This window comes from Sebastes umbrosus, chromosome 1 (genome assembly GCF_015220745.1).
Source record: "Sebastes umbrosus isolate fSebUmb1 chromosome 1, fSebUmb1.pri, whole genome shotgun sequence".
NCBI lineage: Eukaryota > Metazoa > Chordata > Actinopteri > Perciformes > Sebastidae > Sebastes > Sebastes umbrosus.
Window position 1 is genome coordinate 19,961,587 of NC_051269.1, and position 17,828 is coordinate 19,979,414.

At 36.8% G+C, this 17,828-nt stretch overlaps 1 protein-coding gene across 3 annotated transcripts in view; it reads right to left on the bottom strand.

Moving 5' to 3' along the window:
* igsf21a (immunoglobin superfamily, member 21a) overlaps positions 1-17,828 on the bottom strand; it is a 237,776-nt gene that overhangs the window by 201,583 nt on the left and 18,365 nt on the right. The gene's annotated exons all lie outside the window — the stretch shown is intronic.

Below are 17,828 nucleotides of genomic sequence, written 5' to 3' on the forward strand. Positions count from 1 at the left end.
GTGTGTTAATAAATCGCAGAGATGTTTCAGAGCAGGTGTGCAAACTTGGTTGAAAAATAAGTTTATGTTCATGAATAATGGTCTAACTAAGTTTCCTGTACCACTCCTATTTTGCCAGTAAGATTAATCACCTTCTGCACAGCAGATTTATTACTAAGTAATCGGTGGAGACCCAATTGAAGAAGGAGAGCCTCTTTCTTGGCAACCTTTTCAGCTTTTTTTTTTTTTTTATGAGGCTAGTAGTTCTTTTTTTTGTCAAATACTGCAACTGGTAGCATGTTTACATGTACACAAAATACTTGAATATTAAATTGAAAGAGCATGGGTCATTCAATTAAAACACAAAATTAACTACAAAAGATAATAATTTGGACTCAAAACATTCTAAAGTCTATAGGGGAATTGTGGGGACCATCAAAGTGTTTATCCAATTTACATATCTTTCTATTCATAACCTACATGGAAAATGTATACTCATGGCACAACACAGTTTCACGGCAGTTCATGAAATAGTCACAAAATGTAATCTATTTGATTTGTGTACATTGACACAAATTTTCTTTTTTTTTTTTTCGTGACACTCAGCACGACTTTCAACAACATATTTTTAGTGTGTTTTCCTACGAATGTCCATCAACACATGAAATGATTTCCACTTCAGTCTTTTCAAAATAAAACTACTCAGTTGGGTTTAGGGAATAGATCGACTTAGTTAGGTTTAGGAAACAATCGCGGCTTGAGTTGAGTGGCGTAACTTAAGTACGGAAGTTACCAGCAAAGACTACTAAGTTAGGTTTAGGAAAAGATCGTGGTTTGAGTTAAAATAACTCAGGAAGTGCCATAACTTAGTATGGAAGTTACGTGACAAATAAATCAACTGTGACTTGTGGTTTCACATGGGACAGGAACGCCGGTCTCCTGGGTGAAAATCATGTGTTTTTTGACCCACCTATCCAGCCCGACATCCTCCCTATATGGCGTTCGCTCCTCCTTATACTTCCCAGTTTGCAATTACTTGGATTACATACAAATGGATTTTGTGCTGACAATCACGAAAACACTGTGAAATTTGTGTCTATGTACACAAATCAATACATTCAATTCAGTGACTATTTCACAAACTACTGTGTGGCTGGGCTGCATGGTATCACGTAATATACTATGAATATGTAAATTGCTGACTTGAGGTGTATTTCAAAATATAACATGTACCTTGAGAATGAGATACATCAAATCTCTTCTGGTATTGTATTTTCAAGGATGTTTCAGAGAACATTCTTTTTTAATTGTTCTATTTACACATGACACATACAGTAGCTGGTAAGAGTGGATAACCTTGTAAAAGGTACAGTTTTCCATTCAGCCTGCTTGGTTAAATAAAGGTTTTAACTTGGTTATCAGGAATCAACCAATTTATTTCCTCCAGCTGCACAGACTAGTGGTTGTAAGGTCATATTCCAAACGAGGGGGCCCGAGCATGACCACTGTGCATCCATAAATGAGGAACTAAGCAAGATACTTAACCCCCACCTGCTGAACTAACTGGCTGGCCCTGCAGGCATAAGGTGAAAAAGGAATTTCATCCTCAGGCAATGAAGAAAACATAAAAAAGAAATCCCACCACACACAAAAAATATATGTGAAATGAAAAGAAGACATTTAAAAAGGTCTGTTAACATTTTGTTTAACACCTGCTCTTCAAACTAATCTGCCATGTGCTGCTATTATCAAAACATGTTGTGGTAAATCAAGCATTTTACAAAATTTGAAAATTTGAATATTTCTTGCAATTTTAAAATTGCACTTCCAAACATTAACCTTGTAAGTGCTAGACAAAGACTTAAAAAAGGTTTGTTTCTCTTTTTCTCTTTGCATAATGGCTTGAAATTATATAGGTTTGCCACTTCCCGGACCTACAAACTGCTGTCTGCCTTGTCGTTCCAGGAAACAAAATGTCAATACCAACCTTGTAATTTTGTTCTTAACAATATCCATCAGACTTCACTGAACAACCAAATAACTAGAGAACACATTAGGTGCCCATTTGTTCCCAACATATGCTAATGGAAATCAGTGGGATATAGGGATGCACCGATACCGGATCGGATAATGGGCCAATAATGACTTAAGTAGCTGGATTGGGTATACATTGGGCCAATCTATTCAAATCAGTTCTTTGTTTATAATCTATATACAATCTATATATTAAATGTAATTCCTGTTTAAGTTTTGACCAATTTCTGCTGCATTAAAAAGGTTTACACTTTAATTATAATTCCTAAAGTTGTATGTTCTATCTATTTATTTGTTACATTTTGTTTTACAAAGGTAGGAAAGCAATATTGAAATCAAGCCTGATGTTTCTTTACACATAAAAGAATGATCCCAGTCACTTCCGCACAGTGAGGCATACAGCTTATTAATTAAACACTGGTATCGGATCAGTATTTGGTATCGGCCAATATCCAAAGCCGAGGTATCGCTATCGGTATCAAAAAAGTCGGATCGGTGCATCCCTATATAAGTATAAGAAGAGGAAGAAAAAAAAATAACAAAAACTCTAGCATATAGATCTTGCTAGTTGTTGTTTTTTCAGACGTCGACTAAAGCAGTTTTAATTTTAATAGTGATGCAGCTGATTCACAGCACATAAAAAACACAAAGAGAGTATGTTGAATAGTTTTTTGTTTGCACTTTACCATGCTGTAGCTATGCATCATGTCTACAAATTTATTCATTTATTGAATGGGGCTGTATGCTTTTAAACGTCTTGGTCAAAAGCTGGAAATGCATCAGCACTGATGTGAAAACTCTTTCTGTGAGTCATGTGTTGGACTTTCTACATGGATGTTGTTATGCAATCGATCACAAAGAAGTAAATCATTTGTATTGATTCTTTGGCTGCATTGACTCAATTCCATCAAAGTAACTTGCAGGCAGATTCTAAGAGTAAATGGTTTCAGAAACTCTTGCCAAAATGTCTAGAGCCTCAGTAGCTCGTGAATTTTGAGAAAGAACAAGGACATTTGCAATGCTTATAAAAAATAATATAAAGTAAGACTAACAATATAGGGGGGCATTTTAACCAGTGAGAAAGACACAACATTGAAAGTTAAAGGTATTTTTATAAAGGCCTACAGGTGGAATCACATTAGAAAACCATAATAGTGGCTTTGTATAGCCAAAGGCAGTGTTTCCAAAATGTACTCTTCCATCCAGTGACCCATAAAACAACTGTCAAAAATAGATGGTTCTTGTCAAATGAATTTAATGACTGTTAAGGGCAGCCGTGGTGCACTATTTCACAGGATGTAGCACATCATTTGGTGCAGGAAACGCTAATTAAGCCATGTCCATTGCTATTTTTAAATGTACCATGTCCTTTGATCATTTCAAACAGCCTGTCATCCTGTGTAGACAAAATGCATGTTATCTATTAATGGCTCCCGTAATACAGCGGTAGACGGCCCTGAAATTACACCATGCATTCCCTTATTTCACCTGCAGAGTGAAAACGTATATCTTTAGGCTATCTGAATTACCATGGAGGTCATTTTAATTACAACATATTAGAACCTAATTTGAACAAGAAAGTGATGTGTTTTACAAATCTATTTTCAAAGCACTACGAAGTTACATTATCTAATTTTAGCCAACGACCTTAATTAATTAGTGTCAATTGATATTCCATGGTTGTCTTTGGCAACATTTTCAGCATGATTAACTCAATTGGAGAATCATTTATAAAACAACATATTGACACCAAGCACCATACAGATATGCAAATATTGAAAGCGCAACTTGTTTTATGTTGAAATGAACAACATACTTATTTCCAACCAAAATACCATCAGAGATAAAAAAAATATTACCAATATGCTACTTTAAAACATTTTTAAAATTATATTCGTTATTGTACAAAAGTGATGTCACTCATGACTATGGGACCATTTATATTATTTCTATAGAGTTACATGAAAGTCTATATAAATATATATATATAAATACATGAAAATACAAAAAGAAAAGACAAATAAAGTAATACATAAAAGCTAAAATGTAAAACACTATAAATATATTAGGAAATAGCACTGTATCAAAATGTTTTCTAAACATTAGAAATTTGGGCTGTGAAAACGTTTGAGTTATTTTTTGAATTAAAGAGAAAGCCCAATGTTTTGTTGCCTTTTTTTCTGTATCTGTGCCATGAATTACAAACATGTATCTACACTAGAGTCAACTACATTACCTTTGATATTCAAGAAAAAAGTCTGAGTTTGATGACTGTGAGGTGAAATCTCATGAGCGCATATTTCAACAAACACATGCTCTATAACACTGTATGCGGGAGAAATGTCTGTTGTTGTAAAGGGTAAGTTAAGGTGATTCCAGCAGTATGTGTACGGTATCTGTGCATTACAGTGTAACTGATATATTACAGTCATAAGAACGACTGCAATTTCTGACGTGTTCACCGGGTGCAATAGCTCATAGGCGGCGGCAAACTGTATGCGTTCCTTTCAAGGGAAGAAATGCCTCACTTCCCATATTATTCTGTCTGTAACTGGGATAAAGTGAGTCCTTCACCTCTCCATTCTCAACACCCCATTGGAAAAGTATTTTACTGTGCTATAGTGCAGCTCATTAATATATCTGTATCGTGACAAGCTTCATTTCTGGTCCAAGTACTGTACAAGTGCTTGAGAGATGAATGGCCGCTGGTTCCATTAGTTCCATTAGTTCCAGCATACTACCAATGCACCACCAGTGCGGACCTTTGTCATGATGTGATGGCTCTATTTAAACATGGGTAGGACTGCTGAATTCGGTATTATTGAAATAAATGTCAGTGTAGCCTCTCAGCCAATAAGTATGTTAAGTTTCTTCATCACATACTTCATTACACATTAGAGAATGGGACTGCATCGACATCAACAGGAAGTCGTCAATTTTAATCTAACAAAAAACTCTACATAGTGAATAACATTCAAAAGGCGAAATGATATAGCGTACAGTCAGACTCAAAGATAGGCTAATGTAATGGGTTTCATTTTGCAAGATACCGGTAAATGAATTATGCATGATTAGTTGACGATAACAGTATCTAGCTTATCTTTGTCCAGATGATTGTTCAGTTGGCATTTGCCTTTTAGATCTGAAGGTCCTGTACCTACCCATTTGTAAATTGGACATTGGCTTCCAAAGATTTTTTTTTTTTTAATTCCCGACAGGTGTAGGCGCCAGCGCCAAACACCAGCTATGCACCAACATCAGTAACGTTGGGGAACAAGCTATCAACGTTCTACTAATTTGCAAAGATCAATATCATTAACTAACTTCCATTTTGTAATAGCCTATATTGCCATTTTGTAATAGCCTATATTGCTCTTTTCCCTCTGTCGAGAGCTTCTCTTTATATGGGGATTTGTCTTTTGCGTTTACTTTCAACATTTCTGATGATGAATGATTGACAGATGATAGATCAATGACAGATAATAACCGCTACCTTATGTTTGCTATCCTCCAAAAATGGCGGTGCCACTCCAGAAAGCTCAGCGATTGTAGGTAGTTTTAATTTTGTTGAGGAATAAATTTCTAAGAGTTGCAGCAGAGTTGCAAGCACACGACAAACTAATATTTAATAAGATGCTAAAATAAAACTTGCTTAGAGATATATAAATATGTGTTAGCTCTCTTTGGCACATAATTCTGAACCACACACACATGCATATTTGCTTGCAAACATTCACACCTGAAAAACCAACATTCACACGAATAGTACATACACACAGTCAAGCACACACCTTACCTTTGCTACCTGCATAACAAATTATGTTTATGCCTTCAGCACTGGGTTGATAACACTTTAGTAAATATAGATAGTTTATGGGTAGTACATTAACACACATCGAGCCTCAGCTGTGTCTATGCCTCTACTGAGAGACACAAGGGCAGGAAGCCCAAACAATGTCTGCTTGTGTGCCAGAGTTAGTAAAAAATACATCTCTATTTATTTGCAAATGGAAAAGTTTATCTTGGGGATGAACTTTTGTGGGATGAATGATGAATTTCACCGAGTTATTGGCTTCTGCTGTCAAGGTTGCCCGCTTGTCGCAGACAATTTCATTCAACTGGCAACAGCCACCAAGAGAGTTCATATCAAATATCTGCTCTCCTTATTATTCTAATGATCACTGTCAATCTTGATGGATTAGTGTATGCATTATCGACCTGAAAATATGAGAGAGAGAGACAGACTCAGCATGCATCACTGAAGGAACAGTTTGGTTTTATGGGCAAACCCATTAGGCGCGTTAATCAGGATAAAATGTCTATCTCATCTATTTTCAGTGGCTGACCGCAATAATGAGTCATTAAACATTGTGTTTCAGAGAAATCCATCTCCATCTTGGCCCAAAGATATTCTGAGATTATTCACATTATCTCCTATTCTCCACCAAAGTACTATAGAGTTAGATCAAATTTTAAAGACATCTGCAGAGGAAGATGGACAAAAATTAAATAAATCAAATAAAATGTATTAAAAGGTTAATCAGGAGGTAAGTATTCATACACAGCCTCTGTATTTATTGAATCTTCTACAGAGGACATATTTTTGTACTGAGCCAAATCATCCTGCCCAGTGAAAAGACTGCCTCCATCTTATTTTATGTGAGGTTCAATGATATTTGCAGTCATCTGTTATGACATTGGCTGTGTGTTTACAAGCACGTTTTATCCTGGAGACTATCACATTTCCTGTTTGAAGCCGTCTCGTTGCTATGGACATTTTCTAATACCCATGTCTCCATATCGACCTGTAAATAATGAGAATACTACCATCTATGTATTTTTTGTGGTCTGCTGGAACTCCACATTTATTATGACTTCACGTCCACTCGATTTGACTGTTATCAGGCTATAGCGTTATCGGTCGCTGTAAGTGCCATACATGTGGTTCATTATGGGCCTACTACACCTACTAATGGGTATAGCTGGCCCCTATTGACCCACATCTATGGTGCTTACAGATATTTAATAGCCTGACAACAGTCTAATTGGCAGTTATGTCAAGCAAAAGTACAAATTTAATGACTTTGTGTTATGCATGCATGTGTGTATACCAGTAATCCACACATTCATCAATCCTTTTATCCTTCATTTATGCCTGTTGTGATATAGGGGGAATATGAGAAATTAGTTTAAAAATCCAGTCAAGGTCCTTTAAATATGGCATTACGTTGTTAAAGAATATTCCTCTGCACATACAGTATACTGTAAAACTGACAATTTGAAATGTTTTTCAAGTCATCTATCTGTAATTTTATTCTACAAAACATAAAAAACTAATAAAAACAGCAACGCACAAAACCATTTGTTACCCAGAGGCTATAATAAATCAAAATTTATAAATGTAAACTGTGGGTGGCAATCTTGAAACAAGACCTTCAGAAAATGTAATCTGAATGATAAAGCTGCCGTCATCAAACAATGACAATAGAAAACAAGAAAACAGAATAACCACAAAGTGGAGAAATTGCAATGTCCTCCAGCAAAATAAAGTAAAAAGTGACCACACAGAACCTGGGGAGCTTATTGATTTAGTTAATGAAAGGATTTCCTATTGGTTTAGCTGCACGAAGGGAAGCTGAGCTCATCACATTTCCGTGTCCCTACATACAATTGCTTGAGACGGCACAATGAGAGCTAATGATTCTCCAAAGATTATCCATGAGAGCGATTCTGGATGGCACCGACGGGCATCGTTACAGCAGGTGGCTTAAAGCAAAAAATAAAAAGGAACACCAAGTACTGACATGAAACAGTCAATCAGAACAACTTACTGTGGAAATAGGAAGAACACACATTTAAAATCCATGCCCATTTACTGTATATCAAAGTGATTTTTCAAAATGGATTCAGGCTTAGATAATGAGACAGACTTGGCAAATGTGATATGTGACACAGCATGACAAATCATCACTTTCACATTTTATTGCTGGACAAGAGCTACTGAATGATATATCTTGCAATTAAATAATAAAAAAAAGCTACTACTTGCTCAGCGATGCTCATGCTGTGAAGCAGAGAAATACTGTTTCCCTTCAAAGAGTCTCAGTGGACATTGACAGAAATGCATATATGTTATACTATACACTTGGGAAAGCATAAAAGCTAATTTATCAAAGTTTTGAGGGAAACAAGTTTTCTTTCGGATTACAGTAACACTTTTAAACAGTTTTAAACATGTGGTTAACATTGTAAATTGAAACAAAACAAAACAAAAACTCAACAAATCTACGTGGTTAGGTTTAGGCAACAAAAGTCCTTGGTTAGGTTTAGTAAAAAAACATCACGGTTTGGCTTAAAATGACTATGAAAGTGAAACAAAACAAAACAAACACGCAACAGAACTACTATGTTAGGTTTATGCAACAAAACTACTTGGTATGGTTTAGTGATAAAACATCATGGTTTGGCTTAAAATGACTACAAAATTCAAACACAAATATATAAATGCTATAAAACTACTTGGTTAGCTTAAGGCTACAAAACTACTTGGTTAGGTTAAGTAAAAAAAACAATGATATGACTATGAAACTGAAACAAAGAAAAACAAAAATGTAACAAAAGTATGTGGGTTGGCTTAAAATGACTGTGTTTTTTACATTATTAAAGGTGAAGACGTAAATAAAAATAAGTGAACGTTTACTTTTGGTTTCACACAGGACACGAACATTGGTCTCCTGAGTGAAAGTCCTGTGTTTGTTTGACCCATCCACCAGCCCTTCCTCCTCCCTATGTGGACTTCCGCAGACTATCATTACAAGCGTATTAGTGATACGTCAAAAACAAACATAACCCGCAACAAAATGTTTCACTTGAAACATAATGCAGAATGCAGTTTCGTTGTATGGGGACATCAATTTTAAGAGACAGGGCTGCACTTAAGATGGCACTTTATCCTTAGGCCATGACTGTGTGGGATATTTTCTAACATATTTGTGGCTAATGGGGCAGCTGTGTGTCCTGGTATCATTTGAATATAGAAAGTGTGCCATGGCATAAAGAAAGGTTGGGAAACACTGCCTGAGGCTGCATACTCTGAAAACTGTAATCCTCGACAAAATATGCTGTGGCCTGCTGTAAAGCGAGACTGTGTGGATAATAGAAATGCTACTTGATTTGCTTAAATTGTATGTGCTAGCTGTGGATACATAACTTTGCTCTGAAATGAAATTGCTTGATTTTGTGTCTGTCTGTGCTATGGGACGTTTATAAAATATATGTATACTTAGTTTGGTCATGTGTGTGAGTGTGTGTGTGTGTGTGTGTGTGAGTGAGTGAGAAAGGGTGCATAAAAGGCAATGATCTACAAAACACGATTATTTGCATATGCTTTGGAATTAGGCTGCCAGACTCCACCGCCTTGTGTTTAATCAAGCATTTAATCAATTCATAACATACAGCTGTGTAGAAACTCTTATTTCACTCTCGCCAATGTTCAAATCTTACATCCTTTCCAAGCAAACAAACCTGCAACATGTTTCAACATTCATTCATACACTAAGCATTTAAAATAACAACATAATTAATTTAAATATAAATCACAATGCATGTTTTTGTTTAGCTGCTCACCACTATAATGATTCAACCTACAACCAGTTAATGAACGTCTTTATATGTATATAATTAGAGAACAAACACAGAACACCATAATAGCATGAACATAATAAAGCAGCAGGAATTATTTCCATTGTGGCCCGTATGGACATTAAGAACTTCCCCCACTGTGCTACACGGAGAAATTCATGTTACTTCTATGCGCAGTCTTGTTAACTAACCTGATACAGATAGTTAGAGCTGGAGCACACCCTTAATGTCTGGTCCAGTTAAGATGTCTGAACTCAAGAGACCCCACGGAAATCACTGTAGCCCTACGGCTGCTGTTTGTACAGTCAAGTGACAGTGAAGATGTCATGCACTGATGGTTGGGAAAAGTTCTCTTGTAAATCTCTATTGATTACCTATTGCTGACTCTTCGCTGCAGAGCGCTTGGCAAGAGGTTGATTTTGTCTGCTGTTCAAAGCAGAAATACATCTGGTGATGGGGGAGCATTCTGGGAGTTTTGGGGGGGGGGGCAAACCCAAGATGGCATTTTGCAGTGGGAATGGACTACAAAGCCAAGCGGGAAAGCTTTGGCTAGAGACCAGAGTGTCCCCTGTTCTCAGATCACACCCTTCCAAGTAACACTTGTTCTAGTGCCTTATGCAATTTTCTAAAGAATACCCAACAGTGAGAACGTGTACAGATTTCAAAGGAGTATACCTGTTTCTCAGATAACACAGCTGGTATTGCAGTCTTTTTTCTTTGGTCCAACCGCAGTGATTTGTATGGTATTTAATGAGACAACTTTTCTAAGGCAAGCCAGCGTTACCAAGGTCAGTGACTAACCAAGTAATAAAGCCACACGAAAAACCTGACAAAAAGATTTGGATTCTAAAGAATTTACATCACTTTCAAGTAATTCCAGTGGTGCTATGAACATTTCAGGTTGACTAAATCTATTACATACTGGTAGTGCAGAAGCAACTAGTAGTCATCAGTTAATAAATCACGAGCTAATTCAGACGTCACTCTGAGGAGAGACTGTTGTCATTGTATCATCCCCTCAGTGACTGGACTGCAAGGGCCTTGACTACTCACTCAGGACAGTCTGAGGAAGCCTACCCTTCTGAATATCAAATAGCCTTCAGCTCCGTCACCTGCCCTTTTCTCTGCCGGTGACTTCATACATCACAGTGTTGTCTGAGCAGATCCCGTGGAACATGGAATTTATGGTAACTAGGGCAGTCAAAGTTAACCTGATAATAATTTGTTCGTTCAAATTTATTTTAACACCACTAATTTCTGTAACGCAACTTGCGATTTTTAGGTTGTAGCGGGCTCAGTTTTAAAGCTACAGTGAGGTATCATATGAAACTACAAAACCTAAGGAATCCATTGGTACCAACCATGTCATACTAGCGTAATGCAAAGGCTAAATAATGCTCCAAACTTACGCTACATTTTGGTGAGGAAAAACTGGCACGGCCATTTTCAAAGGGGTCTCTTGACCTCTGACCTCAAGATATGTGAATGAAAATGGGTTATATGGGTACCCACGAGTCTCCCCTTTACAGACATGCCCACTTTATGATAATCACATGCAGTCACAGTCAAGTAAGCACACTGACAGCTGTTGTTGACTGTTGAGCTTGAGTTTGCCATGATTTGAGCATATTTTTTATGCTCAATGCAGTACCTGTGAGGGTTTCTGGACAATATTTGTCATTGTTTGTGTTTTCAGTTTGTATAATTGTCTGTGCGTAAATTGTATATATTTATTATTGATTTTCAGTAATAAATATATACATACATTTGTATAAAGCAAGCATATCTGCCCACTCCCATGTTGATAAGAGTTTTAAACATTTGACAAATCTCCATTTAAGGTACATTTTGAACAGATACAAAATTTGATTAATCGCGATTAAAAATGTTAATCAATTGACAGCCCTAGTTATAATATGTTCAACAATAGACTGTAAAATGCCTATTTAACCATTTATAAATGATGGTTATTATCTGTTACCAAATTTGTATGAGATTACAGTTTCACAGTCTTTGACTGTATTGTCAGCACATTGGAGCGCTGAAGAGACTAATTTCTATGGAATCAACAGCACACGTACAACATGTTCAATACGGTAACTGCAAATATTCTAAAACAGATATTAGCCATGATCATTTTGGTAGATGGAAAAAACGATATTGCCCTTTTTTTAGATGTAGTATGTTGTAGAATCATAATAATAATAATAATAATAGTAATAATAATAATAATTCCATTCTCTTCTCCTTAATAGAGCCATTTATCAGGATTGCTTCACTGCTGCCGGTTCAGTATGGAAGCCTTACAGTAAATTAACTACTTTGTAGCTTGTATCATGCTGAGTGAACTGTGTGAGCAGCTTCAGAAGAGACTAAGATGAAAGAGCAGAGGGTTTTGGACTAATTATTTCTGCTTACTTGATAAGGATAACTCACCATGACCACAGGGCTAGCCCAAAGTCTGGCTGCGTGACAACTACGATCACTAATGTAAGAAGCAGCGTGCACATCCAGACAAATCCAGGACAAGTGCCAGACCAAGAGAAACTACAAGTTAACCTGCATTTATATTCATTAATCCAGAGAAGGTTAACTGAGCACACATGCTCTTTTTGAGCAGCCAGTATCCTCTCACACGTCTTTGTACTGGGGAGCCTTGTCAATAGCTCTTAAAAGTTCAATTCACTGCTGAATAGTTCTGCTATGCCATCACCAAACTGTAGTGGAGCTCAATGGAATTTGGTTTAAAAGTACCAAAAAATCACCACGTGTGGCATTTGGAAATTCTAACATTATAATCTCCCTCTAAAAATCATGACAAAGTGACTTTTGATAAAGTAATTCACAGACCTTGCTGTGAAGAGTTTCATTGAGATTTCCTTTTTTTTTCCACAAAACCCATCTATCAAAGGTCTATCTCTGCACTGTGTTCAAGCACTCATGGATAAAGCGTGTGCAGCAGTGACGACACTGCAGTAAATATAAGATAAAGGGTGAGATTATCGTACGTAGAAGATGCCTCTGTATAGTCTTCATGGTATTTGTGCCCAAAGTCTGTGTGAAATTAGCATCTAATTTACCAAGGCAGCAGATAATTAAGCAAAAAGACTTCCTTCGGGGCAAACTGATGCAGAGCTCAAACATGCTGTGGTGGAATCTACAGAAGGTGGAGACAGAAAACAAAAGGAAATCAGTTTGGCAAGATTGAAATAGAAATCCTCATCAAGTAACAAGCTACCCAAATTTTTTACAACGCAGCAATTCTACTCTACCTGAGCAAACGTATCTGGGCATCTACTACGCATAAAATTAATGCACTGGAAGTTACTACATGTACACACTCAGAGCAAATGAAAAAGGAAATGGAGTGACATAAACGCACAGAGGGAAATGGTTGCTTATAGGGGAAATAATCAAGCAGCTGGTTCTGTAGACTCCAGAGCTATTGGAGGGGGCAGGCAGATAGCACTGATACAGATGATGTCACTCAAGAATGTAGTGTAGGAGTCTTTTTAAAGGGGACCTATTATGCTTTTGTGCTTTTCCCTTTCCTTCAGTGTGTTATATAGTATTTTGTTAAAAGGTCTGCAAAGTTACAAAGTCCACACCAAAGGGAGTTACGCTCCCCCACAGAAACACTGCACCTGAACTACCTGAAACGCCTTGATTGAAGTCCTGCTTATTCTTCCGTAACATTGTGATGTCACCAAGTAACACATTTGCATAATGGCCTCAAACAAAGCTAGTTTGAACAGAGCTGGAGCAGAGTCCGAAGAGTTTGGTTCGGTTGACCAATCACAACAGAGTAGACCAGCTGACTAATCAGAGCAGAGTGGGCTTTTTTTGGAGGAGGAGGCAGGAGCTCAAACAGAGCATTTCCGACAGAGGGTGAAAAGAGCACAGCTGATTTGAGAAAAGTAAAATATTTTTTGAACGTTGAACATGTAAACATGTTCTTGTAGAAACCTAAAATTAGGTTCCGTCAAAGTTAGTGCGATAATGCGTTAACGCACATTTGTTTTAACGCCCACTAACTTCTTTAATGCATTAAAGCAATCAATCTTCTGGAGGTCGTAGTGGGCTCATTTTTAAAGCTAGAGTGAGGGTACTGTTATTATATTAAGCTACAAAAATGTAAGAAATTGGTACCAACCATGTCATACTAGCTTGTCTTGAAGGAGGTTTAATAATGCTCCAAACCTGTGCTAAATTTTGGCATGGAAAAACAGTCATGGCCATTTTCAAAGGGTTCCCTTGACCTCTGACCTCAAGATATGTGAATGTAAATGGGTTCTATGGGTACCCACGAGTCTCCCTTTTACAGACATGCCCACTTTATGATAATCACATGCAGTTTGGTGTAATTCATAGTCAAGTCAGCACACTAACACACTGACAGCTGTTGTTGCCTGTTAGCCACCCACTTTGAGCTTCACAACAGCTCTTCAGAAACCTATAGATGACATTATGTCCATATTTTATACAGTCTATGGTTAAAAGTAAACATACTGTATGTTGTTTTTAGTCATTTTCACAAATGACTGATTCTGTTTTTCCTCATGGGAGAACAGTGTCATGATACTGTGAATAACGAGATGATGTCTTCTAAATATCAATCAGGAGTTAAACTAAATTTAAAATGTAATTAGATTTCTCAGAACACTAAGAACAACATTGAATATTGCATGATGACTAATGACGCATTATATGCCAAACTTGGTAAAACCTTCAGTATATGTCACATATTCTAATATGAATGAATGAATGAATGAATGAATGGATGCTTTTTTAAAAAAAAAAAGATGTGACATTTTGCAGCGTATAGTTGGTCTGATGTTTCTCCATTCGGCTCAGTTCCTATGAGACTGGGCCATCTCATTCCCCAAACCCCTATTTAAGAAGCATACAAAAACGTGAAAAACAATTACGCCTAAGCTTCTTTTCCATAATGAATCCAGCTCCAACATTTGTGGTAATTGCTGTCATTATTATGTGCCGTTCATATGTAATGAATGTGCCATGGCTGCTTCGGCACAGTCCAAAGAGAATGACAGAACGGATTTTTGGCGACAAACTGTGTTTAGAGAACACAGTGATTTCTGACCACTTCAGGACATCCAATCTTTATATCTGTGCATCGTTTGACATTTAACACATAAGTACATCACTCTGCAATACACTCCCAATATTGCTATTCTCTCACAGCGACGGTCTATGCTTCATTTGTTAAATCTACATTTGATTTGTTCTCCAGCTATTTGCCTTAACTACTTCCATATGATGAATAAATTAATTGAATGAGAATCTTAATTTTAAAAAAGCAAATATGCAGACACAACTGTAAATGTGCCGAAACATACCAGCAGTACACATTACAATTATTCACATTCGTGCAAGTTCACAACATCTGTTTTGCAAAATGATTAATATTTTATCATATATTGTCTCACGCTATTTTGTGGACTGGCTTTTGGCAGTGGGTTCTAGGACAAAGCAATCACTTAATAACCTTGGTGCAAAATCACCTTGCTTTTTGCAAAAGTGGCAATTGAGATGAAGTCACAGCCTTCGCTACTCTCTTCATAATTACACCCACTCATTTTTTTTTTTTTTTCATCTCATCACTTTATGTCCTTGACAACCCCTCAGTTTTTAATCTACTGTAGGATTTAACCTTCTTTACTGGGCTGTGAATGCGTGCTCTGGTCACATGTTGTAATCCTGTCACTGTCCGCCACTTCTCATTCCTTTTTTACTCCATATTTAACTCTGCAATACCTTCCGCTGCGATATTATACTTTGCTGATCTCTGTCAGAAATGTAATTTTTAGCACACAAAGTAAACATATCAGCAGTGACCAGTGCCAGGAAGGAATGAGTCTAGTATGAGATGGAAATGTCACCTTAAATGTTAAAATTAATAATACATTTTCCCCTCTACAACAGCATCACAGCCTTTGGGGGATTTGCAGTTAAATCCGCGATACATTCAGCTTTGTAAAAGCATTTGACAAAAGTAGTTCTAATCATTACAATTAGTATAGCATGACTAATGAACTAATTAGTATCGCATTAACGGAAATACTTTGGTGGAATATATATGGAGATTTATGCAAACATTGGATCTATGTTTTATTCTGTCAAACAATATCCTTGATTTTGCCTTTTTATAGAAGCCACTAATTGATATTAGGACACTGCCATTTCCGCTCTTTCTGCATGAAGCCTCATAAGTGGACTTGCTGATAAGAATATTACTGACCAACTATCAGGCTATTAGCGGCTATTAGCTCACACTGAAGTACTGGAAAAGTGGAAGTGAGTTAATAGATCAAGAAAAAAAAAGCTACCATTTTTACTTTTGCTCTTTGCGATTTTGTATTTGTTATGCTTAATGCAGTACCTGTGAGGGTTTCTGGACAATATCTGTCATTGTTTTGTGTTCTTAATTGATTTCCAATGATAATTATATACATACATGTGCATAAAGCAGCATATTTGCCCACTCCCATGTTGATAAGAGTATTAAATACTTGACAAATCTCCCTTTAATGTACATTTTGAACAGATAAAATTGTGTGATTATTTTCTGATCAATCGCGATACTATGGACAATCAAACGATTATTGCAGATTAAATATATGAATTGATGGACAGCCCTAATATATATACCACATATATATATATGTATATATATATATATTGTATGTATAAGTTTAAGTTAAGGATGGAAATTGGCAGGGTCCTTCTGGTATGATACTATATCGATTGTTAAGTTGCTTATTCAATTGCTTTTCTTTTAATTTTCTTGCACAATTAAAGCATAATGGTAAAAGACATACAATAACAGAGCTCCATGGATATGTGCAGGGGAGGAAAGAAACCAAGGGGCTTATATTAAACCATATCAAGTCCTCCCCAGTCCCAATATTAAAAAAGTATTATGAATTGAAATGAATTACTGCCATTTTACACTGCACTATATAGTGATCTCTGGTTAATAGTTTTATACAGAATAGCTACTATACATATTGCAATCAACTACTGTATATCTATAATGATAAGAAAACTGTTTAAAAAGAGAGGCAGTGTGTCTTTGAGTGTGATGTGTAAGGATATATCATTCTTTTATGTTAAAGCTATATTTTTACAGCATGTGTTCGGAGTCTAATGGCAGGCAAAGCAGCAGGCTGCCACCACTCTTCCCTCGCAACCTTTAACTCAGCGTGATTGAGTGAGATTTGCCTGTACATTGGTTGTATTACTGCAATAAGTGAGTTTACCAAGACTGCGTTTACAACAGCTTATGTCATAAAGCTTTGTTTTGCCTTTTGAACTGGGAGAATTAAAATAGCGCTAGGATGTGGATTTAACCTGAGCAGGTGCCGTTTGAATCTCAAGTGGGCGTATCATTAGCATCCAGAGCTATTCGTCCCGTAGGCGCACGGTCATAAACAAAAGAATGAATGTGTTGTTATTGCCAGATCTTTTTCTGGCTTAATATAGTATAATCCTTTTGTCAGCTGATGTCTTTCCTCATGGGGCCGGGCTTAAACAATAGAAATAACATTAACCACTGTGTAGCCTCATGGTTAAAGAGTAGGAATTATGAATACTCCAGCCCTTCAACTGGCACGATTCATTTTACTCTTTATTCTCAGATTATCCTCCTGAACACGGATAGCAGCCAGTGTGGTACAGTGGCTGAATGCGATGGATAGAAGAGATGAGACAAATATCGCCTGACTCACTGTCTCTGGAGGGTGACAGATGTCTACTTCTCACTGCGCTTTAATTCTAGAAAGAAAATGCCAGTAGCAGATCATTTCCATATTCTAAAACTGCGAATGGCACTTATTTTTTACACATTTTTTTCTCTCAACTGTGATGGCGATGTTATTGTAGGATTCTAAAGCAACGACCTTTGCTCCTTCCCTCAAACCAAATGACAGAATGCCAGTCCAACACTACAATCTGCCACTGATTCATGCTCAGCTGTCCAACATATACAGCACTGCCCTCTATGTTTTTAAAAAAAAGAAATAAAAAGGCAACACAGGGTTACTTTTAATTACATAACATCTGTTTTGTTGTTGTGGCATCAGATGTCCAACATCTGATATCAAGTACATTCCACTGAATTTCAATGAAGTCAAAGTGCACTGATTTTTTTT